General features: G+C 27.1%; 1 long non-coding RNA gene across 14 annotated transcripts in view; it reads left to right on the top strand.

The window, feature by feature from the left end:
• Positions 1-26726, top strand: part of LOC147801929 (uncharacterized) — a 70021-nt gene extending 43295 nt beyond the window's left edge. For 4 of the 14 annotated variants that reach the window (XR_015430633.1, XR_015430632.1, XR_015430634.1 and 1 more), the window contains 10 exons: positions 3579-3717; positions 4750-4853; positions 5623-5698; positions 8232-8338; positions 8996-9075; positions 11251-11340; positions 15592-15804; positions 17856-17917; positions 21232-21326; positions 26563-26726. This is a non-coding gene — a long non-coding RNA (uncharacterized LOC147801929). Of the gene's footprint in view, positions 1-2751; positions 2937-3056; positions 3146-3578; positions 3718-4749; positions 4854-5622; positions 5699-8231; positions 8339-8995; positions 9076-11250; positions 11341-15591; positions 15805-17855; positions 17918-21231; positions 21327-26562 lie in introns of all 14 variants that reach the window. The other 10 variants (XR_015430641.1, XR_015430640.1, XR_015430644.1 and 7 more) reach the window with 7 other exon arrangements.
• Positions 26727-27116: the final 390 nt, after the last annotated feature.

The following is a 27116-nucleotide window of genomic DNA, read 5'->3' as shown; positions in this document are numbered from 1 at the left end:
GTTTAAAATCATCCTATCATTAATTTTACTTAGTGTTAAATTCTTCTAGTCTATTTCTTTATAACAGGAATAAGAAAAGTACTATGAGCATTGTTGTAAGTAGGGTGTCAGCACTGTAAAATGCATATTTATCAACTACCTTAATTTAATAGAATATTAAGTCATATCTGTAAAATACACTACAGCAGATAAGATACTGTAAAATTTGTATTTCACTATTTAGATATTATATTATGTAATACCCTGGGTATTTACCCGGGTAAATACTTAAAATTCATAAATTATGAGTTTTATTGAAACTTTTATGATCATGTTCTTTTGGGTCTTTATTTAAGGTACAATTAAGTTTTACTTACATGATCAGAAGTTAATTAATTCTTAACTAAGAAGAAAAATTCCTTCATAAATGATTAAAATCATTGTATTTTAGTTTTTATTTGAGAATGGCTATGGTTTAATCATCCTGAAGTTCACAGTTTGATTCATAATTCCTAATATTTTTGGCTTCTCATCTTAGAAATATATTTTTAAAATGTAAAATATTTTTTAGATTTTAAGTAATTTATTTTGGAAAATTCATCATACAAAAATTTCTCTTTATATGAATACTATGCAATCCAACTCTGATCTATATTTAGTTGTAAAAAAAAAGTAAAACAAAAAAACTGTTTTTCAATAAACAGCTTGAAAGCTTTTTTGTATAACTCAAACAGAAAATTATTAGAAAATAAGCATTTAATGGCGTATTTTTTAAAATAAAGTATTTATTTAAAAAATAACTTTAAAATTGGTTAAAAAAAAGTCATTAATATTCCTTTTCGGAAAAAGAGATACTTATGCAAATTTTACCATATAAAAATAATTCTAACAAAGTAAATATTTGTAATAGTATTGAAAATTAAATCTATGAACACAGATAATTTTACCATTGTGTAATTATCATTTATTTTTCTTAAAAATGGAATATGAATAAATAGGCAGTGTTTTTAAGAGATGGTGGCTATTTTTACAGAAAAGGCAAAGAGGGTACATTTATAGGGATCAAAGGGTAGACAGGGCTTCTAAAATTGTTTAAGGAAAACACTGCATAAATCCTACATAGTGATATAAATACATATTAACATAATACATAAATATATACACATCACATGACACCGTCTATAAAGTGCCATCCTGGCTTCCATAATTCTATAAACAAACATTGAAGAAAAAGTTATCTTTAAAAACTCATAAAATTTTTGATATTCTCCCTTATGTATCCACAAAGCTCTTATGTATCCACAATGCGTATTTTTATTCGCCAAAGAATTTAATTTAAAGAAATATTTAATTAAAACTTAATGTTATAAATTTAATTAAAAATTCTTAGCAATATTAATAATCAATATTTCACATAAAACTGAAAATTAAATGAAAATGAAACTTATGAAACATTACCTCACTAGCCCAGACAGCAGTGTCAGATGCTTAAATATTTGTTAGTCTAAATTTGTAATTTTTTTTTTTTTGTTTTTTTTTTGTTTCATTAAATCACATTAAGTTTTAAACTCTTAGTTCTATTTACATGTACAAATTCATCAGAGACAACACCTCCCTATTTAGATATCAATGTTTAAGTTTTGCACCACTCTGACCTCTTCTGTAAATTTAAGATAGCTGCAAAAACTCACTTTGAACTTAAAATATCGACATTTTGCTTTAAACTGTAACTTCTAACCTTTTTAAACTATAACTTCTTTCTTCTTAAACTATAACTTAAACAATTAACAGCTTTCCTCTAAATATTTTACTGTTCACTTATTTTGATAGAATGTTTCTATAATTTTTTTAAAAAATTTTAAGTAATAAAGGCTCATATTTTTACTAGTTCCTTAGTTTTGTGATTAAAGGAATAAATATGATGTAAGTACTAATTTTTCCAAACATAAAAGTTATTTTAAATTTGTTATTATACATATTTATAATATTATTATATTTTATATATAAATGAATGTCTTTGGGCTAAGTCTGTGTGCCAAATGCAATGAAATTTGGCATATATATAATTCAAAGCACTAAGAAGATCATTGTCAGTGTTATAGCATTCTATGACGAATTGTTCAAGCGGGATAGGCAAACAAGGAAATTCTGACTAGTTAAGCAGTACCCATTGTTTTGAATTTAACTTTTGACAGTTCAGTTTTTCAACTATTTTAAATATGACATCAGTAGTGATATTTGTTAGCTTACAGATCTATTTGTAAAAAAGAGTAAGGAGTTTACTGCTAGTACATTGAATTATTTTTTAATTGCTATGGAATAATCATTCAGAATAAATTTATTCTGGCTAAATTTAATCATGACTAAAATTTCTGTGAATGATGCTCATCACTCAAACCTTTATATGCTATTAGTTTAAGTAAAAGTGAATATTAAATTTAGTTTATGTTTTTTATTCTTCATAACATGAACTACTCATTCCATCAGGGTATGTAAATGTTAAAATACTTGTCAGGATTTTAGTGATTAGGTTGAAAACTATAAGTATAAAATCTGTCTTCATACTGAACAGTTTATAATAAATTCTGTTATGTACTTGCAACAAACATCAACCCTATTTAGGAAATACAAAGCTTATTAAACATGAACTATTACTAGTTATGTTAAAGCAAAAATTGAACAATCAAAAGTTTTTTTTTCATATTTCCTAGTTTACATGAATTAAGTACATTCCATTTACCTCTATTTCATTTCGTGATTCTCCTATTGCAGGTTTTATTAAAAAAAACATGGGGTTTTCTTTTCATAAAAATGCTAAATTAGATGACTTCTGGTCATTGTATCAGAAACATTACCAACCATATCATCTATTTAGTTGCACTTGAAATTCATGTTTAAGACAGTATTTTTAAAAACACTTGGCACATCTCTATTGGAATCACCCTACACTATTGGAAGTAAGTTTTGAAATAAATCTTTTTGTTTTATTCGCAAAATTAACATTGTAGTTAATTTTTGAAATATTTATCCCTATTCTTCAGTTAACAGAATAAAATTTTTACTATTGTATGCTTCAGTTATTGTTTCCACGTGAAGAGGATGAAATAATAGCCCATTCAAAACTTTTAGACAACTTAAAAACTGCACTAAGGATGCAACCAAATAGGTAAAAGTTAAAATCCTTTTTGCACAAGTATTGTATTGATATTTAATGGTATAATATATAATATAATACCCCTAATTAAAATATGATAAGTATTTTAGTGATTAACTAGGGCATCTACAATAAATCCCAAAAGGGTGTTTGACCTCTTTAGTAATTCTGTTCTAAATTTGAAATTTTATAGGTTCTAGCACATTCTTAATTTGCTCCCACACAATTTATAATTTGTTCTCAAATGAAAATGTCTTTTGTGAATACAATAAATACATAGTAAAAGTTTGATTAGCCAGAATGTGTGTGAATTCTGAAAATTATGATTACTTGAGATAAATTAAGGTAAGTAAGGCAAAGATCATGTATATAATATTAAGCATATACATGGACTTTGCCTTACTATTGGACCCCTTTATTTAATTCATAATTTTTTTTAATGTAGCTTGAGATGGAAAAACAACAAAGGACTCAAGTTGAAAATTTGGCAAAAGCTGGATGTTTATCTGATGATGCTAAAGCTGGAATAACCCCAGCACCTGGAATAGTACCATGTCCTCCACCACCACCTCCATTTCGTATCGGTAAAACAGCTTTTATTTCACATAAATACAATATGTGTTAATGCATTCAATTTCAATATAATATTCTGTTATCACTGTTATCCAGTCAAGACACAAAATTCTGTGTACTTTTTAGTAGTTATATGAAAATTTTAAAAGTATTTATTCTTTGAAATGGTTTTCTATACAACCATAAGTACATTAGGGAAAATAGGATTGTTTGAAAATATTGAATTTTGTTAGAATGACATGTAAGAAAAAGGACAGTACAGTTTTGAGGTGAAACCTTTGCATATATTAACTAAAACTTTTTCAATTTTCAGGAACTTCCATTATAAAGCAGACAATTTTTAAAATTATGCTCTCTGTCAATCCTTCACTTAAATAATAATCCAAGCCAAAATTTCTCTTGGTGATGATGCACATCGGCAACAATCTCTTAACCCCAAGTTGTTGACTATGATATAAAACCACAAATATATCGAGGCATATAAAATTGCTGATAAATATTGAATTTTCTGAAAATGTTAGGTAATAAAAAAAGAAACAGTTTTAAGGGAAAAATTATTCATTTATTAACTTAGTTTACCATTCATACAAATAAAGAAAAACCCATCATAAATTTAACAAATGACATAAATTTTAAAACTGTAGTCTCTGGCAATTCTGCACATAAATGACAGTCTTTAGACTTAAAAATTGTTTCTTGGTTGGAAAAGCATTCATGTAAAAAGAGATGATTTCAATGAAATCTAAGTCTCCTTCTTAGCTTCATGCAGTTTTATGTGCTTTTATGATTTCTTAGCTGCAAACTTTACTGCATCAAAAAATCAATCCCTGCCCCTTGTTATTCAATGTTAGTGTATAGCTAGGAAATTTTTGCACAATATTACCCAGGAGCTCAATGCTTATAGGGTCAAGTGAATTCTGAACAAATATTTTAGTATGGTAATTTTTCAACTGTTTTTATTTGTAGAAATTTTATTGAATATTATGTTTTTTTGTGTCTTTGATTTATTATTGTGATTATTTTCTGTATGAATAATTTTTTAGGTTCATTAAATGACAAACCTTTAAATTTGTCAAGAGTGATGTCTAAAAATATTCCTCAGCCATCAAATCCTTTGAAATCCTTTAATTGGTGTAAGCTACCAGAAGTAAGAAAAACAAACTTGCTTATTAATATACATTTCAAAAAAATAATTCATAAGTGTATAACCAATGTTATTTGAACCGTTTGGGAAAACTGTACAAAGATATTGATTTACAAAAATTTGATAAGACATTTTGTGCTTATCAAAAACAGCAGGTAACATTTTCATAAAAATTAGTCAAATAATTTTTTTTCTCTGATTGCATTGGATTTAATGTATAAAATTAAACTTAGATTAAAATTAAAAATATATTCTGTGTTTTTTTCTCAATTTCTTTGTGTTTGTTCATAGGTAATATTCCTTTTAAGTTATGAAGTATTTCAGACTTGGATAAGTTTCTACTGAAATTTATTCTCAGTGCATAACTCTTGAACGATCGTAAATATTGAGATTTTCTGTTTATTTCTAATTTGAAAACTGTGGTGAAATATACATACACATGTATATATAGTAAAGAAATAGGAATTACTCTACATTATTGTTAATTTTAAAAGATTATTACGTTTGTTTTGTGAAAATTAGTCATATCAGTTTTTCTTTGAAGCAGCTTTTCTATATTAGTTAGGTTTCAAAATTAAAAAAAAAAAGTTTAAACACACCCTAATTAACAAGTCTCAACCTTTTCTTAAAAAAAATATCAGTCTCTTTGATCTATTACAGAAAATTAAAAGCTATTATAAACGTATACATTTATATTATATAAGTGTACATTTTGCATATTTTAAATGAATGCCTATTATGCTTTTCTTAAGTACTTGTTATTAATTTGTAGTGCATTGGTTCAGTTATAGAAGATATACCAGCAGTGGTGACTTAAGCCAAATCAAGAGAACTCTCTGTCATTGATGGTAGGCATGTTCAAAATTGTACAATATTGTTATCAAAATTAAGACTCTCAAATGACGAAATTTGTAGAACAATTCTTAGTATGGATAATAAGGAACAGTTACCAAAAGATATGGTTGAGCAGATAATTGATCTTTATATATAAGTAGGTATATTAAGGGGGAAGAACAGTTTAAGTCAATTTTTCTCAAAAAAGGATATAGTTCGTTCACCAGGAGTTGAGACTTGGCTCCACCTCCTCGGACGCAGAGTTCATTTCAGCGCGGGAGTTTGAAGAGAAACATCTCCGTTGTTGAAATTAAGACAACCCTTAATTTGCGCCAAACACAGAAAGTGAATTCTTTTTCACTTACTTTGCTTTATCATCTGCTAATATACGTTTTGTTACACTAGCTAATTAAATATAGTTTAAATTTAGAAACTGTTGTTCTCCCAGCGAAATGTCTCATAAAGGACAAACTATTCACTCAAAAGAAAGAAATATCATAAAAAGTGTAAAATATCGTCAAATTTATGGAATATTCATTGTTAAAAAAATGCACATAAAGTTTGCGAAATAAATATTTTTGCCAAACGATCGCCAAATAGCAACATTGTTCAGGATTGCTCACAACCTTCTCCCAAAAATAGCGCAATAGTATCGTCGCATACCACGTGATGAAGGTGGAGCCAAGTGCCAACTCCTGGTGAACGAGCTATACTTGGATCTCCATCTGTTGCATTTTGAGCATTGCTAAGTTTTGACAAAGTAATCATGTGAAAAATAGTCTCTTTTTGGGTGTTATTACACAGTGAAGAAGGACGGTACTATGCTAAAACTCTACCTTTCCCCACGCAAAATCATCTTTCTTTGTATCAGCTTTCTCATTTCGCTTAAACTGTTCTTCCCTTGTAGGTTTCATATGTCATAGGTCAGTCGAAAAATTCAATTATTTGCTATGGATTCTCTGATATTTTCTAATCAGTCTGACTGTTTTTAGGTTTATAACAATAAGCTTCTTTTCTTAAATGTTCTTTTTTTTAATGTTTCTGCAAATTAAGTTTACTTGGAATTTGAATATTGTAATAATTTTTTGCATTGTAACTAAATAAATAATCAATTTAAATTAATTTCTAATGATTGAGGCCCCTGGTTACCCATCAGCTACTGGTTCTTTTGACCATTGATGCTGTCCTCTTTTTTTTTAAACACAACATTACCAAAGTAGCAACTAGTATTAGATAACATCAGAAAATCAATAAAATCTAACGTTATCTTGCATAACTTCTAATATTAAAAAGATACAAAAAGTCACTGTTTGCATTAGTTTTGATGCTATATGATGTTAGATTTTGTATTCTGATATTATCTTGCATTGCTTTTTATTTTTTGGAGTAAGCTAGAGGAAGATTTGGATGGTAGTAGAATAATTAGGTGATATAGTTTTAATTAATTTTCTGTATTGCTGTTAAGCAGTGAAACATAGAACAATAGTTTTTATAATGTCATTCCATGTATTATTTACTTAGCAATACAGAAATACTAAATAAAATTATATTAGCGAATCCCATTACCATCCATTTTCCTCCTTCCTACTCCAAAGTATATATTTTGTTCTTATGTTATATTATGATTTTTTTTTGAATATTTCAAATTTATTTAAGAAATAATACTATATCTCAACTTTTATTTTTCATACATTTCTTCATACAACTTTTATTCTTCATACATAATTTTATTCTTCTTGCAATGTTTGTAAAACATGCTTTAAAAAAGTCGTAATTTAAGCCACTTGCTATTTGATAATTATCATTCATTATTTAGATTCTGAAACTACATAATAAAAAACCACCCTATATAATTACAAAGTTAAATTTATATTTGAATTAGTTGAAAATTTATCTTTATTTTTTTTTCCTCGTGAAATGTAACTATGTCAGTCATTTCCAAAAATATTAAAATAAAATTATATCTAAAGTTTATAAATTGTTATTTCTGTAATAATTGAGACAATAGATTTTTTTTTAAAAAATTCAAATTATTTTATTGCATTGTTTTCTTGCTATAAACTGTTTTTTTTAGTGATTGTTCTAGGGAATGTTTTCTTACACTGTGGTAAATTAAAACGGCTTTTTCATTCTAACTTAAAAATTCGCTGTGCTACTTGTCCAGCCATGCACCCTTCAAGAAGTAAGTCTTCAGTACAAAAAAAAAAGCTGTATGGTGGCCATTTTGTATAATAACGCACCAGAAGAAAAATTTTTTTACAGTACATTGCTTGATGCCAAGGATCTTTTTCAGAATGTTGTTTAATTCAGCTATCTCCCTCAAAAAATTTCTCAAGCAATACTGATTTTTTTCACCACTTAAGTTACCTCACTGTAATTTTACCTCACTGTAAATTTTAAGTTGCAACTCATATTGCATATATTTTTTTTACTTCATTTTTGCAAGGATTTTAAAACTATTTATAAAGTACAGAAATTATGTAGCTACCTGTATGTTACTCTTTTTCTTGTAATTTTTTATTTAATATCATTATTCTTGTTTTAAAGCTTTTGAAGTTTATGCCTAGTCATGAGGAAAAAGTCCTTTTGGAAGAACATAGCATAGAAATTGATAATATGGCTAGATCTGATAGATTTTTATTTGAAATAAGCAAGTATGCCTTATTTTTTTCTATTAAGTGATTTTGTTAAAAGCTAAATTTAAGGTATATCTTTTTCTACTGAAAATAAAAATTTAACTAAATTATTTCTGCAATATTTATAATTGAATTATAATACAATAAAGCTTGAAATATCATAAAAATCCATCTGTTCGCCAAAATGAAATTTTTTTCTGAAAATTACCAGTCTCATATTGAATTAATTTATCCCGCCATTCCCCAATTTAATATTAAATCCAAAGTGACTTAATATTAGAAAATAATTTCTTTTGGTAGTCTCAGTTAATGATCAAAGTTCCTTGTTAAGAAAAACTTTTTTAACTTTTTTGCTGCATTAAACCACCATTTTTTAAAAAGGGCAAAATAAAAAAAAATTATAGTATAGTAAAGCTTATTCTTTATATCTGTCAGGGGACTGATATATTATCAGTGTATAAACCAACGGACATATAACTTAAAAGGAAACAAAATGCAAATTCACCATTGAAATAAAATTTTTAATAATGACTTGATGGGAGCATTAGTTTTCAACCTAATATTAATGATGTAGAAAACAATCAACATGGTTATTAATATAGTTAACAAAACACCTGTTACAATTATCTGTCAGTGAAATTGTTTTGTGCTTTTAAAAATTTTTTTGATTTGTAGGAATGTTTCTAAAAACCGTGCTCAGAGATATGAGATTTGAATAATGAAGTTCTTTTTAAAGTTTCTATACAAAGTTTTTTGTGAGTACTGATCTTTTATGCATATCTCATTCTTTTTCAGCGAATAATTTAATCCCTACTCCCTATTCTTAACTACTACTTTTTTATGGGACTTACTTAGTTGAAATTAGGGGGGGGGGAGGATTCCTTTTGTGAGCCTTGCTTAGAACTTTATGAATCCAGGCGAAAAAATTATATACTTCAAAAAAATGAGACATGTAACCAATTGTTTTTTTAACATAAAAAAAAATTAAGATGCATAGATTAAGAATAAACTGGAAATACTATGAAATGACAAATAAATGAAAGAGATAAATAAAAGTTATTATAAAATAACTGATTATAATGGTAATAATAAATGTTAATAACGGAAAAGGATAAGTGAGGAACATAAAAATAATGCTTTACTGTATATAAAAATAAAGTTTGTAAGAAATACATATTAATCGCTTAAGACAAATGAAAATAATAGCTAAATTTAACTTTTACATCTAAGCAGCTTTTAAAAATAGATCAGAGCAGTTTGGATTTCATCAAAATTTTTTAATAATGAATTTAAAAATTAATTTAAATGAAAAATTTTTAGTATCTTGTTTGTATTTTTCAACAAGCAGGAAATTTTTTTATTAAAAATATGTTATATAAATATTTTAAATGTACAGTTTATTTGAGGTTGATAAAGTATATAAATTGTTTTATTGTGGCTCCTTGCCAAATAAAGTTTTCATTTTGCCATCACAATAAAATTGTATATATTTTTAAAAAAGTGTGACCTTAGATTTTTAAATAGAAAATGCTATTTTTTTAGTTTATTACAATTCACAGGTCCTGTATATATTTCAATCCGAAATCTTCTTTTTTAACTTTTTTAATGTTATTATTGAAGTTATAGTTTATTTAAATTAAATGTACTTGAAATATTTGTAATTATTTAAATCAGTGTTTCCCAAACTTATGACTTATGTGTAACTTTTTTAAATTCCTCGTAATGCTGTCTACCACTGATAAAAAAATGAATGGATTTTTTTACTGTAAAAAAATGGCACTAAAGTTAAAATCACATCTGGCTGTTGATACCACTAATTATTAACTGTTATCTCTGCAAAAAATAGTCAATAGAAAAATACTTAATCATAAAGTTTCATGGCTAGTTTTATTTTTAAATAAAATGTTTTGAAATTTTCGTTTGTTGCAAGATATTTTACATAAGAACGTGTACCCCAGGGGTAAAAGCGAGACGGAAAAGAGGAAAGGCTGGTAGAAAAACCATTTAAGTTATTGCTAGTTTTCGACAGGAGTTTACTTTAAAACTATTCAACAATTTCTTCTTTATCTTGGAAAAGAAGCAGTTTTACTTATATCTTAAAACTATAGAAGAAATATTGATAGTTACAGATATTTTATTTTTCTCGAAAAAATGCTAAAATAAAATGTCTTTCGTAGCAGTTTTTGCTCTTTTCCGTCTTACTATATAAGGGCTTTCAGCCTTTGTGTACCCCCGCTGAACTGTTCCCGCACCCCTGGGGGTACGCATACCACACTTTGGGAAACACTGATTTAAATTGTCAATTAGTTGTCTTTATTTTAAAATATTTCCGTAGCTTTATGAAACAAAATTGAAAAAGTAGAATCATGTTGTCAATTAATTAAAATTAAATACTTTTGATTGTTAACTTTGTCATCTGGCTGCAAAAAATTCATATCCTTGCTGACATTAGGGCGGAATTCAGCTAAATTTTCGCTATTACAATGGCTCACTCAAGCCAATCAGAAACCTGTAATTTTGTAAACATATCGCATTTTGCTATACGCAAAAATACAGGCTTTTGATTGACCACATTTTTCCATCGTATTTGCGAAAATTTAACTGAATTCCACACTAGAAAGTCATGAATTTACAAAATATAGATTTTTCTTTTGTGTTCATATGATAGATTTATGAAGGAGTTAACATAAAACTGACTGATTCTACACTGTACACATATTTTGTTAAAAAAAAGTTCATTAATGAAGGAAAGCTAAAATAAAGTTTTAATTCGGTTTAGGGAGCCCCTCTGATGTGGGGACCGGGGCAACTGCCCCTCATGCCACTGCCTTTGTCAGTCTTTGAGTGTTTGACTGAGTAATGCTGTTATTTTTCCAATAAATAAATAACAATAAGTAATTTCGTTCACTTTAAATATTTTTCTTTTTCAGAATTATTCATTATGAACAAAGAATTCAAACTTTATTCTACAAAAAAATAAATTGCAAGAAAGAGTGAGTGACTTAAAAGCAAAAATAGAGGTATTTTCTTATTATGATTGATTGTCAAAAAATGAAAAATTTGTATTTAAAATTATTCCCATCATTTTTACAATGGTTTTATTTTTTTTAATGAACGTTTTTCTAATTTTAGTGTTCAAAGTTATTTTTTTAATGATAACGATATTTTTTTTCCATTTGAAGTTATAAAAAAAATTCTTCAACATTAAATATTTTATATTAGGTCATTAACAATACATCTTTTTTATAAAAATATACATAACTTTAATTTTTACACTTGTTGGTGGAATAAGTGAGCATCAGATATAATTCTAATTTTATTCTCAATACTCATTTTTTATGATGTTTAAATTTTCTCATTCAAACCCTGCTTTGGAATAGATATTTTTTAGAATCTGGGCTGATTGTGCTCCGGAAATAATCCGGATTTCCGGATTTTTCGTTAACAGTGATCCGGAAGTTTCCGTAGATCGAAGGTCCAGACGTTTCAAAAAATCATTGATCACAGAAGTTTACGGAAATCAAATTTTCAAAGGTGGAACTTAAAAACACAGTTTATTTTATTTGTTTGTAAGGGAGAGCCAGAGGGATACTTTATAAGCTTATTTTCATAATTAATATTCATTTTTTATCAGTAAATAGTTGTTATAATCATTAACTCAAAAAAGAAAGACATATTTGTAAATTTTAATTACTTCTCCAGGTCATCATAAGTATGTGTAAATGATATAGGTATGTGAAAATTTTTAAATATATTTTAAGTAAACTAAGAAATATTGAGAAAAAGGAAAAATTTTCTAATTTTTCAATTTAAACTGGTTTTTTTTTTAACTCAGGAAATTTTCCGAAATTTTGACTTGGGCTCACAATCACCCCTGTAGAATGGAACTAAAAGAAAAATCAGATTCAGATTTTTATAGACATAATATGTCTATATATAAAGTTCTAGCATAAAGTTCATAAGGAGGAAACTAAGTACTATGAAGTTTTTTCAACATTATATCTTATAAAGTTTCATCATAAGGTTCATAAGGTTTTGATCAATAACAAATAGTCTATTATAAATTTTCAATTTATGTTTACCAAACTCAAAAATTTGTTAAAAGTTAAGTGGAATATGGTATTATATCTCACTTTGAGCTACTTTCTTAACTTTTATATGTCACTTTGAACATTAGAAAGCCAGAAAATCTATCTTTTTCACGACTTTCAAAAAGGTCACTGTTTTCTCTGCATCATGTAATGATAGGTTCTATACAAAATAATATTATTTAGAGTTTGCTGTAATATTTTGCATAAGTTTTGATGCTATCTAATTTTATATTTTCTGTTATTATCTTGCATTAATTAATATTTTTGTAATAAACAAGAGGATGATTTGGATGGTAGTATAATATTTAAGCAATATAAATTTACTTAATTTTCTGTATTGTTGTGAAACAGTAAAACATGGATCAGTAGCTTTGTCATTCACTCATTGTTTACTTAGCAGTACATACTAAATAATAATTAATTCTGCTATCATCAGTTTTCTTCCTCTTCCTGCAAATGATACTTTGTGTCCAGCTGGTTTTTTGTGAATGATGAGATGGCATTGCATATTTCTTAGGTTTTAAAATTTCTTTAATTTCTTAAATTTGATTTTTTTAATCATTTTTAATTCAATTTTAATTAAATTCAACTAATTATTTCATTTTTATTACATTTTATATAAAGCTAATATAAATATTTTATTATCTTCTTAACAATCAATGTAACGGTTAACGTTTTAATTTAATACAAATGTATAACTCATTAATTCACTGTTGTGGCTGAATTGAATATCAAAATCTATTTTTAACTCTTTATTCCTTTAACTATTTTATTTCTATTACCATAAAAATGTTTCTGTTACCGGGTTATATTAATTCTCATGGTCTTTTGGGTGATAAAGCTGTAACCAAATTATTTAAAATGGCTGGGGACTTTCGCCCTTCAGTCCGTCATTGACAAAAATTCTCATCATTTTTAATAATGTATTTCTTCGTTCCTATAAAGCCTTTTATTTTGTCTTCCTTGCCATGGAAGTAAATTTTGAAATGCTCTCTAAACAAAACAATAATTGCTTTATATATGCAATAATTTAATTTATCGTTTTCTGTAATGATTATGTCGATAAAGAGAACTATATTAAAATTTTTTAAGTTACTTTCTTCCAAAAATTTTCTTTCACTTTTTTCAATGGTCATATTCTTTCAGTTTTTGAAATTCTACCTAACAAAAAATCTGAATCAAAATCCAAAGGCACTGAAAGAAATTTTTTAAGGATTAAAACCAGGAAAACATGAAATATTTTAAAAATTGTCAATATTTTTTTTTATTGTGAAAATAATTTATGTATGCACATCACAAATTTTTAACAGTTCTATAATTATTAAGTACTACACCAACAATGTTTGCAAAAAAATTAACATAACATTTAAATTTCGAAACATATAAAAAGGGTAATAAATATTTTTTTATCTAGAAAAAAATTTACACAAACATGTAATTGCACATAAAGCAGATGAAAAACATACTTTTTAACATCAACTTAAAAAGCTGTATTTAGTATTAATGATCAAAACTAGACTACTATCAGTTACTATTTTCAGAATGTAATCACAAAATTTATTTTGGTTTAAAGCAAACCTATACCATTGCCTGTATTTTGCTCATTCAAAATTGTGGATTGCAAGAATCGTAAAAACGTTTACGAAAAAGAGGCACAATATGTAAACCTTTTAATGGGGCATTTTAAGAAAAGAAAATACAAAAATTGAAGAGATACTAAAGTTAAATTTCGGATATTGATAAATAAGCGAGAGAAAAAGCTATATTAAGCATTTACAAATCTTGTTTTCACAAAGACTATACAGGACCTTTCTGATGAAAATTTACACGAGATTCTTTTCTACTGTGATTTCAATTTTTTTTCTTCCTTTTACTATAATGTAGATGTTTTTCAGCTAAATTTTAAACATTAAATCAATCAAAGAATTTTTTTGCTATTATCATTATTTTACCGTTATATTATTTTAAACATAATTGAAATAAAAAATTTATATACTTGTCTCAAATTTCAGTCAAATAATTCAAAATTAAAGTAATAAACACAATTCTGATAATATAAATGCTTGCAAACTTAAAATATTGTTTATTGTCAGTGCTAAAAGAAAATTGCTTCTAATATCATATCTTTACATTTTAATGCAATTAAACGAATAAAAAAATTTTTGTAACAAATCTATTAATGCAAGCCAAGAACAAATTAATAAATGAATCTTAGAGCACATTATTATTTACACAAAAGACTTATCATTTATTAAAGATAAAAGAAAATTCATGAAAAATTAAAAGAAACCAAATTTTAAATACATTCAGCAGTTTCATAAGGAGGAAACTAAGTACTATGAAGTTTTTTCAACATTATATCTTATAAAGTTTCATCAATGCTCATATATCTGCCAACCCATTTTTCCTATTATTCTAAAAATTTATTGCAAAGTTGCAGAATAAATACTTGACCTTATTTTTTTCTGAATTTTTAAATTCTTATTTGAATAAACAATGAATAAGAATAAAAAACATTACAACTATTTCAATAAATAACTATTTAATTTCAAAACTAAACATTCTAAGAAATAAACTTCATCCAATTATAAAAGCAATATATTTTTACCATTATCCTTTTACATAAACATCTCTATAATCTTTTGGTGAAACACAATTTTAAAAAAATATTTGTTATTAAATACGTTTTTATTCTTTGTTCAAAACAGCAATAATGCTTATAATTTTTTTATTACTTTTATTTTTAAGAAATCTTTCTATTAATTTTTTAAAAAAATCTTGTCTGTTTAATATATCTTTCCATGAATTTACCACCATTTAGAATTTATTCTTTCAATTGGAAGTCTTTATTTTTGTTTTTAGTTTTCTATTTATTAAATTATAAAATCTTAAACAATTAGGTAGATTAAATTTAATGAAACCTTAGATATTCTTATGTTTAAATCTAAAATTATTTGTGGGGTAGGTGTTTCTCTTTGTTTGAAAAGTGCATGAATGTCTTTGAAACATTAATGTTAAATTCATGTAGTGCTCTCATTATAATTTGTTTTTGTAATTTTTTTGTACCATTTCATTAGTTTTTAAAGGAGCTTTAATTGTTTTAAAACTAATGGTTTTCTTACTGCTTTAAATTATTTTTTTTTATGTAATATCGTCTTTTTAAAATCTTTTCCATTAAAGGGAAATCAAATTTTTTTCAACTATTTCTGAGGCATCCAAAGAGCTTCAGAGGAGACTTTTTGAACTAATTCTGGAAATTCCATGAATCGTGGTGCTCGAGGAAATGCTTCTGGTTACCACTTATCTAACTTAAACAGGATTGCTGATACAAAATCAAATATAAACCGGAATATGACTTTACTGCATTATATTATTGATACTTGAGAGAAAAAAGTAGGTATTTGTATTTACTTTAACATATAATCATGGTTGCTTTTGTTATAATTTTTTGCCTTTTGCAAAGCCACGTCCCCACTAATTAAATTAAGAAAAATCCAAATCAAGCTCAATTTCATCTAACAATTTATGTGCAACTTCTTACTGCATTGCAAGCAAAGGAAAGAACACTAAAGTTGCAAAAAGCATCACAGTTTTGATTGAAAATATCAATTTACTATGATTTGAGGCATTGAATAATTTTTTTAAAAATGATTATTCAATTTTAAAAAAAATATTAATGTATAGTATTTAGTATTTAAAAAATATAGTATATAATTTAGTACTGGTATTTAAAAAAAATATTAAAATTAAATTTTTTCAAGTTAAATAAATGATATTTGTTTACATTTAAGTCAATTTTAAAATAATAATTGCGTTAATCACTTCTGTAAATTTTAAGATAAATACACTAGTGTTCAAAAATGAGAGAGTTTTCATATTTGGTAGCCTATCTCCATTATGACAGACCAGATTTTAATACACTATAAAGTTGATATCTGCCTGGAAAATCGATTCAACAAATATCCTCTCTTTTTAAAGTTTAAACTAGGTGAGCTTGATGGCTGCCTAATTTCCATTAAAATGAAATCGCCACACGATTCCATTCTGTAAAGGTTAACATTGAATTTTAAGACTTCATCCATGTACCTCACACCAGTCAAAGAACCTCTTTCAAAGACATGGATGGGTCAATGACCATTCAACATTTTGCCTATCAAGACAATCAAACCTCTTTTGCCTTAATGTCCAATTTTTCAGATATCTGGAGACATCAAATTTCTGGTTCTTTCCATACGTAATTATGAATTATTCAAACCAGGCACTCACTATCTACCTACCAACTAAATAAATCAACTGCTTTAGCAGAGGAAGTTTGATAATCTTGGCAGGCATCATACTAAGTAATTAAAAATCTTTCTATGTTCTTTAGAGAGGTAAATTAGCTAGTGTGCAGCATATGGATAAATTCTAAAAGCTCTATGATTGCCTTGATCAACAATAGACACTCACTTAAAGCTGTTTGCTCTCGCAATTTTCTAGAAGATATTCGCCAGATGATTGGCCACTCAGATCTTCAGCTTTATAGAACATAATATAACTTTATAGTAGTACATGTTTGGAATGGAGAGCAATTAAAATAGAACTCACAATCTTTACTATTGTCCAGGGCTTGAAAACAGCTTTAATGAGATAGTGGTACCAGTTTCGACAGAAACTCTTAAACTGCTTTATTTCCATAATGAAATCAGAATAACAGCCAGTGTCTCCGTAAAAGTGAATCTTGAACTTTATTAATCTATTTTTCATTTCATACCATAATCACTGCTTCATACATGTAGTGCTACACATAGTACATATACATAGCTACTTATAGTATATTATAACCATTGAATGTTTTTTTTTTAAATATTATATCAACATATCAAAAACGAATTTCATTAAAATTTACCAATAATTTCCAGAGGTTAATAACCAAATCTGTAAAGTTCTCCAAATTTTTAACAGTGTAGATTCTGACTTTGTCATGAATGCAGCTGAATCTGGCATTTCTTTCAAGTAAGCAATTTTTTTTTTTGTATGTCAGGTTTTTAACGATATCAGGTTTCTAACGATTACACAGAGCTAAAAAAAAAAAAAGAAAGAGAATACATTAATAACTTTTGATCTAATGATCGAATTTTCAGGCAGTAGGCAGAGATAAAAGTATCAAATTTTTTCCGTGTCTGCTTAATAAGAATGTAAGGTACATTTTTTTGATAATAACAAATAGAACTCTATCAAAACTTTTGTTTCCAACTGATTGGTTTAATATCATAGTCAAATTAAAGTAAACTTTTTATTTAATTAATTTATTTATTAACCTTTTAAGTTTTAATCTGTAGTCTTCTTTGTCTTTGTGTTAGAAAGTTTTTTTCATGTAATTAGCAAAAGAAATAGTATTAAGGAGGAAATATTCCCCCAAAATTTGTGAAACCTTTTAACAATTAAAATAATTTTTTTTACAGTTTAAAGACGTTTTAAAACTTGAAGAAGATATTCATCATGTTCGACTGGCAGCAAAAGTCAAGTGCGTATTACTCATATATTTTGTTTTAGTCTGCGCGAAATTTCTTAATTTTATTAATTAAAGATGCTTTCTTTTAATTTTAAATTCTTTAAAACCTTTGTGTTTTCTTTAAGAGTTAAGTTAATACGAGTTTGCAAATTATATGCAACTTAATTTGTATGTTAAAATGTATTTTACTATTGCTTATTGCTTGGGGTACACGCACCACACTTTGGGAAGCATTGCTCTAGTGATTTAAAACACAGAAGATGTACTAATTAAAATTATAAGCTATAAATCTACCTCAGTAATAATTTTCACCATCTTGGTTGAAATCAGATTAGGATAAACATAATAAATGTATGAAATTGAAATTTGTTAGTTTCAAAACTAATTAATTTAGTTATTAATTAATTTTATGAACCAAAACTAGTACGTTAGTTTAAAATGAAAATAATAGCTATTTTATCTAATTGTTACAAATTTTATTTTATAATTTTTTTTTTAACTACACGCTTTTTACTTTTTGCGAAATAAAAATAATAAATAAATAACTATCCTTTTTTCAAAAATTTTTTTATTCTACTTTTTCCATTATTATTGAAAAATAATTTGATTTTGATTTTATCATATAAAAAAACTGTATACCTGGCAATATTTAAATTTTTAAAATTTTCTTTAATAATAACACTTTTTCTTTGATAAAGTTGCTTTTAATTTATAAAAATTGTAGGAAACATTTAAAGAAATTTATTACTTCTTAGTTTCAGACACTTGAGGAAAATAATCTCTGTTGAATAGTAAATAAAATAGAATAAAAAAGTAAATCATTCCTTAGTAATCCAGTTAAAAAAAAACTGAGTTGTCAGTCTTATCATATAAATTATCTCAATCTTTATCATACATATTAATTTCTTTAAAATTATATTCCTCTAAATTCTTTTTGTATTAAAAATAACTAACTTTTACTTCAATAAATATAAATAACTTTTACTTCATATTGTAAAAAGTTTTTGGCATGCAGTAATTTTTTAGTAATCTCAAAACTATTAAATATTGTAAAGTGATAAGAAATAAGAAAATGACAAAGAGAGGAAAACCATTGGCAAATCCTAATCCCGGTAATGACTGGTTCAAAGCTGTTCACAGTACTGGTTTAAAATATTTTCAGTGATAGACAAATTATGATTTAGAGTTGCCCTCAAGCTAAGCTTTAGAATTTTTTGTGGATTCCTTTCCATATATTACACAAATTTAATTTAAAATGTCTTCTCTGAAGGCATATTTGTACCTATGTTTGATCCAGCAGTTAACTTATCACTTGTCTTCTGGCAATTGTTCAAATTTTCAATGTATAGTTAATTTATGATATATAAGGAAACCTTGGTTAAGTGAACACTCTTGGAACAAAATTGTCCAAAGGGAAAAAATTGTCTGCTTACAAGGGTTGTCCATTTATAGGAAAGGTACATTAATAACTCCATAAATTTTATTTAGAATGACAATTGTTGAGAATGTTTTTAGAATAACTCCATAAATTGTTTTTAGAACAATCACATAGAAATAATTATGTAAACTTATTTACACATTTATTTGAACTTTGAAAATCAAAATATTTACAATGCAAAAAGACTAGATGAAGAAATTTTATACTAATTTCTTTTTATACCTTCATATGACATATATCCCAGGCTCCAAGCAATCATATTTATCTCAGGTTTTGGTTTGCTTGAGCTGGTTCCAATCTTCAAAAGTGAGCTTGAATAAGTCCTTCAAGAGAAACCTTGTTCCATGTCCTCTTCTTCCCATGCTTTTCTCTGTTTCTTTTGATCTTTTATAACTTTTGCTTTCACAAATTATGCAAAAGCGTGCTTTTCACATTGTTCTATGCAACGTTTTCACAATTCATTCAATCACAATCTATTTCGGCTCACCGTCGGTCCCTAGCTTATGAAAGGGCCAATCATTTTACATGTTTGATGAAATACTTGCGAGTCCGCATGTGTGTCTACTGAACTGGGTTCGGTGAGATTGCACTCTCATATACTACTGAGCTGCATTTTGCAAGATATTCTCAATTCCAGGCTTCATTTTCCACCCTCTGATATCGGTCCGAAAAATCTCTTGATCATTTTATAATGGCTAATATAAGTTCTTTGTCAGAAACTAGTTATTTTATCATGATCATGCCATGTCTTTGAAAATTATTTTGCATTTTGTTAGTGTATATAGTACTTAAATATATTTTAAGTGCTTGAAAGTACTTAAAAGGTGCTTATTTTTTGCTGATAGATTTGGCTACGCACCCTGTCACTATATACATAACTGCCGATTTTTATGCAGTTTCTATGAAATTTTAAATGCATTTAAATTTATAGTAAAGTTTATGCTTTTTATTACTTTCTTGGATTTTTAAATTTTATTTAAAATGATTTGGACCACCACTACATATTAAAGGATTAATATTTATAAAAGTGGATGAAAATTAATGCAATGTTATTTTTGAACTCTGAGCCAAATAAAACAGATATTTCTGCTGATAGTAGTAATAAAATTTTTATTTTACTACAACTGGAGAAAATCATCCTCAAGTTGGCAGGGACTATGTACATACTTTTCTTATAAAAAAAAAAGCAGCTTTTAAATAAACTTGTCATTTCTTTTCTAAAAAAGTTCCTCTTATTTAAAAAAAAAAAAAAATTGAGCCGTGATGGCTCAGAGGATAGAGCTTTCGCTTTCCAATGAAGTGAACCAGGTTCAAATCCCAGCGATGGCTCGTCAATACAAATACCACACCCGGCTTGCACAGTGCTGATGTAAAATATCCTCAGTGGTAGATGGATCATGGGTGAGAGTTTCCTTGCCGTCAGACTAACCGTGAAAGGGTTTTGTGGTTTTCCACTCCATATAACGCAAATACGAGTTAGTTCCATAAAAAAAGTCCTTCACAAAGGCAAAATTTCTCCCAATACTTGATTCAGAGTTTCCTTGTCTTCCGGATCAGGTCCAAAATTGCAAGGTTACGGAGTGGATCATTAGTAGTTGTAAACCGAAAAATTTGGGTCCGCTGTTCACCGACAGTTATACAAAGAAAAAATATTTTTGGTTCCTAAGTCACTTTTGTAAAGTTCCAAGCTACTAAAAACTCTGTAAAAGCTACCATTTAAAAAAGAAACAACTTTTTTATTACCTATTAACTAAATTAACATTTTAATTTTACCTTTCAAAATTGTTACTGCTTGCAAGTATATATCTATTGAGCTGTATATGATTGTGTCTACTTTATTACTTTTTAAACTTAATAAATAAACTAATTTTTAGTTAATCTGTTTCAGGTTTCTGATGCTGATATTGTTGATTCATTTTTGAATGTTCAAAGAGACATGCAAGACTGTTCCGTCAAAGGAAAAAAAGTTAATGGAACTTCAGAGTAAGTTATTATTATTATTGTTTTAACTGAATGTAATTTAAAATAATAAATAATCTAATAAAAAAATAATATCTGTTTATAACATTTAAATATAAAGGAATGGAGGAAGTTAAAAAAAAATGTGTTTGATCATATTCAAACAGACTTTTATAAATTTTTTATTTTGTAACCTTCTCTTCCAATTTTAATCTTGACGTTTGAAGACAGATTTTGACTATCAGTCTCTCTCTCTCTTTTTTTCATTTTTGAACAAAATTTGTTTTTTGACATCAATAACTGGTTTTTGATATGACACATCAAAAACCTGTTGAAAGTGTCAAAAACAGTCCAAAATTGTTGTAATATGACAAAAGTCTGGGACAAATTTATTTTTTGCCATTTGGAACATTTTATTTGCACAATCATACACAATACTTGCATTATATACAAAAAGGGTAGTCACCCACCTGGAATTTATTAGGAATGAGTTTATTAGGAAAGCAAAAAGTTTAGTTGTATGTTCTGCATTGTACACGTACAAATTTCTAGTTCGGCAATTGCACTGTAAGGTCTATCAGATAACCAAAATTTTAAACTTGATAATTTTAAACAAACAAGGTATCATGTTCAAAGTAAAAAATTGAAGATTTGGAAGTAATGACTATTAACTTTTAAATATCAGTTTCAATAAATTATAAGCTGTTAAATGAAAGGCTATATCATTTAAAATTTTTAACCTCTATTAATGAATCTCTCACAAGTGCAGTTTTTTTTTAAAAAATCACACTAATAACAGAAAATGCAATAAATAATTATTATAGTAAACTGTAACAAGACAGGTTATTTTGCACAAATGTGTTGAAACATATTGCATTTTGATTTACAAAAAAAAAATTTAAAAAATAAAAAATCTCGATACATTTTAGATTTTTTACATCTAACAAAAAAAGGAATAATTAAATTATTTTTTTCTGTTTAAAGCAAGATTCTAAGTCTCATTTGTATAATCTGCTTTGCTTTGGAAGATAATAATTGTTTTTATTGTAAATTAATAATTAATTATTTTTTATGTTACATTTGTTTGTTTTTTTATTAATTTTCTTCTTTTATTTTGCTTTTTCTTCTCTGAAACTCTGCTGCATTTTGCAAGATATTCTCAATTTCGGGCATCATTTTCCTCCCTCTGATATCAAACGGAAAAACCTCTTCATCGTTTTATAATGGCTAATATAATCAAGAAAATAGTTCTTTGTCAGAAACTGGTTATTTTATCATGATCATGTAAAATCTTTGAAAATTATTTTGCATTTTGTTAATGTGTAGTGCTTAAAAATATTTTTGAGTGCTTAAAAAGTATTTAAAAGGTGCTTATTTTTTGTTGAAAAATTTGGTTATGCACCCTGGATGTGTATAAAGGTACTTTCAAAGTACCTTTATACACATCCACTTATTTTAAATTTTTTGATGTATTTTTAAATTTTTTACAGAATGACCAAAAGACATATTATATAAGATACAAAATGCTGTGTATTTTCTATGGGTTTTAGTTTCAATTACAAAATTATACAATATAAAGAAGAACTGTAAAAAGCACCAAATTTTCATGTTTTTAAAATGTGCTTTTAGTAACTGTTTTATATTTTTATTATTTTCTTCATTAATTGTTTTATTTGTTTTGTAATAAAACTTAAAACATTATTTTAAATTTTTTATGCTTGGTTGATCTTCTTACAGTTAAGTATATTGAAGTGTATTCTATTGTTTTGAAGAAAAAAACCGTTGTTTATGGTATTGTACCATTTTAAATTTCGTATTAACTATTACTGCTGAAGTTATTGCACAAATCTATCCCCATATCTTAGAAAAAGCATCTTGAATAAAAATAATCGCTACATTATGATGAGGGTGACTAAGCTATGATGAATTATTTTATAGAAATTAGGCAATTAAGATTTTAGCTAAGCTTTTTTTTTTAATAATTGTCATTGAACAGCCGACCTGATTTTTTGGTTTACGACTACTAATGTTCCACGCCATAGCCTTATAATTTTGAACCTAATCTGGAAGACAAGGGAACTCCTGTATCAAGTAGTGTGATAAATTTGCCTTTGTGGAGGAATTTTTGATGGAACTAACCCACATTTGGGTTACATGGCGAGCAAAATCTCCCAAGGTTAGCCTGATGGCAAGAGGACTCTAACCTCTGATCCGTCTACCATTGAGGATATTTTACGTCAGTATTGTGGTCGGTGCAAGGCGAATGCGGAATTCGTATCGACCAGTTGGGATTCAAACCCGGTTCAGCTCATGAGACTGCGAACGCTCTATCACCTGAGCCATCACAGCTCTTAGATTAATATTGTAGTGGATTTATGTCTTTTGCTTATTTTAATATTACAGAAAAATCTTATAAAACTTCATTTGCTTAAAAAAAATATGCTGATGGTAATAAAAATCTAAGTGTTTTGAGTGCTTAAAAACAGGTGCTCATTCTCAAGACTCCATGACGTGAGTGAGGAATATATTCATGCCTCATTCACATCTGGCGAGTCTTGAGAATGGGCGCATATTTTGAAGCTTCAAAACATGTTGACTCAGAATAATATTTTTTTTTTGCAAATGAAATTTTATATCATCAATATGTCAAATGGAAATCTTGCCATTTTAAAGTTTAAGATATTTTTTGCATAATCATCTATAATTTACTCAGTTAAACCATCTTGATAATCCATCCTGCCTTACCCATATTTTAAATATATCCAATATGTGATTTAAAATCATCGCTTGGTTTTTAAAATCTTTGTAATTGTATTCATTTATAATTAAAATAGCATTGGTATTTATTCATCGTTTTGATTTATAATTCAAATAGTATTGGTATTCATTCATCGCTCTCCTAGATCAAATTGCCCCCATAGATAGCACCCAGGGGTGGTGGTCGGTAAAACTACATTTTCTTTGTAGTTAACTTCAGTAGCTAACTCTGTAGTTCTTCTTTATTACAATTGTAGTTAACTATAACTACTTTTTTTAAAAAATGTAGCAACTACAAACTACTTTAGAAATGCGTTCACTTCTCTGCTACTTTTAGAAGACAAATTTAACTGGAGAACTTAATTTTCACCGATAGTCGAAATGGTGTTGAATAAAAAATTGGCTAGGTTAAATATAAGGAGATATTAAAAAGTTTTAATTCATGTTTACATGAAATAGTTTTTTTAATTTTAAAACACTTTTTATGAATTTGTTCTTTTAACTTTCAAAATCTATGCTTTTCTTTTCAGTGATTTAGGAAATAATCAAATATTTGTGATTTAAGTGATCAATGCTTTTTTATATAATAAAAAAAAATAATAAAGTGCAAACTTGCTGGGGGAAAAAAACAAAAAACACTGTTAAAGTACGAAAAACAAAAAAGCTAACCACGACGAATGACTTTTGATCTAATGATCGGATCTTCACGTTCTAAGACTTAATCTTAATGATTTGAGGGGGTGACCGAAAATAGGCTAATTAATTAATGCGGACGATATTTTAATTTATGAAATCAGATACAAAAGCGTACTTTATAGTTCCTGTGAAATCGAATTCTAAGAAAGTCAGATATTTGGGATTTGATTTCTGAGGAACGATTCGACCGATTTTGCCTAGTATCAGTTCCTGGCCAAATTATTTGATGCACTAAAGATTCTATATAAATTATCAACTTACTTTAACGACTGAAACCAGTTTGCACTTGTATACGTTCGTGTATTAATTGGTTAACATTGTAATGCAATACTTTAAAAATAATTACAAATAGGAAGTATATAAAAAATCTCTAGAATAGCACTCATTACATGTATGTTTAAATATAAATGTATCGCATATACACTCGTGCAAAACATGCAGTTATTAAAACACTAGTTATTAAAAAACTGCAGTGCGATTTGGTCGAATTAATAATAATGTACTAATATAATACCTGATATAATAAATATTATACAAATTTACATTCTATATCGTTTAATTTAAACGTAAACAAGTGCAAACCACATAAGAGTATCACCTAATAATTAAGATTTTACATAGAAACTTATAGTGCGTCTAATAATTATTAATGCTCAGCCACAGAGGCATTCTCATTGCGTACGTTTACCCGAAATATAGTAAAGAATAGTTTAGATGAATGCAGTAAACCATTCCGTGAACATTTAACGAAAAAATTTTACAATATTTTTATTCATAGCTTTCTTTTATTTACGTCGCACTAGAGCTGTACAATGGGCTATTGGCGACGGTCTGGGAAACATCCCGAGGATGATCCGAAGACATGCCATCACAATTTTGATCCTCTACAGAGGGGATGACTCTTCCATTTTGGTAGCCCGACGACCTGTGCTCGAAGTCGCGCACTTTATGGTAAAACAGTTTAACGAGGACCGATGATCAAAGTGGTCACCCTCCCGCTTACTGACCGCAGCCAATGATGCTTGACTTCGGTGTTCTACTGGGAACTGTGTCTTAATGATCGGGATCATTAATTAAATAAAAATGACCTATCAGTATTGATTATTGACTCATTTGGTTGGAGGAAAAATTAGCTGCTAAGTTATTAGTCTACCTGCCACTGGCTACTAACTGAAAATTTAAATTTTCAAGTCTATTTTGAAGTCAACAATCATTGTCAGATTAACTTTGGATAACTCAATCTTTGCCTTCAACTAAATTTACTCATAATGGTTTTGATACATCAGATAAATAAATGGTCTAAAATACATCTAAAATCAAATTTCTACGCAGTTATTGGTTAAAATTCTTCTCACCTATAGCCTTTGGAAGTTGTAATAGTTTTCTCTCCTAAACTAACCGTTGCAATTTTTTTCAGAAAAATTTTATTTATAGGATTTTTAACTACCAAACACTTTTCCTAAGTGTATTTTTATTATTGTATGTAAATCGAGAAATACAGTTTCTTTTTCATTTCGGGCTCGTAATCAAGCTTCATCTTCCACGAATCTTAAGAAAACAAAAAATAAGAAGAGTTTTAAATTTTGAAATAAAATGTTTTGTTTCAACATTTGTAATTAAAATATTTATTTATCACTTTTACTTTGATGATGATTCCTATTAAATATTTATTTTGTTTATTGTGAATTTCTGGTTTTCATTGTATATTCTTTAAAAGTTACCAAAGTTTTAACTACCAAAAACTTTACCTAAGTGTATTTTTATTATTATATATAAATCGTTAAATACAGTTTCTTTTTCATTTCAGACTTGTAATCAAGCTTCATCTTCCATGAATCTTAAGAAAACAAAAAATAAGAAGAGTTTTAAATTTTGAAATGAAATGTTTTGTTTCAACATTTGTAATTAAAATATTTATCACTTTTACTTTAATGATGATTCCTATTAAATATTTATTTTGTTTATTGTGAATTTCTGGTTTTCATTGTATATTCTTTAAAAGTTACCATCCCTTTGTCGATGTTGCCGTTCTTTCCAAGTAATAGCTAGGAGACGGAACCCTTGTGAAATCCTAGAAACAAGGAATGATTGATGTCTTGTTTGTATAAAAAGAACAATTCCTTTTTATTATTCAATAATATTAGATACCTTTTTATAAATTATTTGTTTCTTGAGCTTATGACTGTGCACTTGCTTGGTATTTCAGTTAACATTTACTTGTTGTCGAGGCAAAAAAGAAATTTTATTATTTTTTTTAATAATATATATGCACATTAGTGTTCAATAGATTGGTGATAATAAATGAGGAACTGTTGTTTATATTTTAATTCGATATGTATGAACATTTATATCATGATTTTG

The sequence above is a fragment of the Parasteatoda tepidariorum genome, chromosome 11 (genome assembly GCF_982258835.1).
Source record: "Parasteatoda tepidariorum strain Cologne lab strain chromosome 11, Ptep-v5.0, whole genome shotgun sequence".
Taxonomy (NCBI): Eukaryota; Metazoa; Arthropoda; class Arachnida; order Araneae; family Theridiidae; genus Parasteatoda; species Parasteatoda tepidariorum.
The sequence above is the reverse complement of the archived record's forward strand: the minus strand, read 5'-3'. Positions and strand labels throughout refer to the sequence as shown.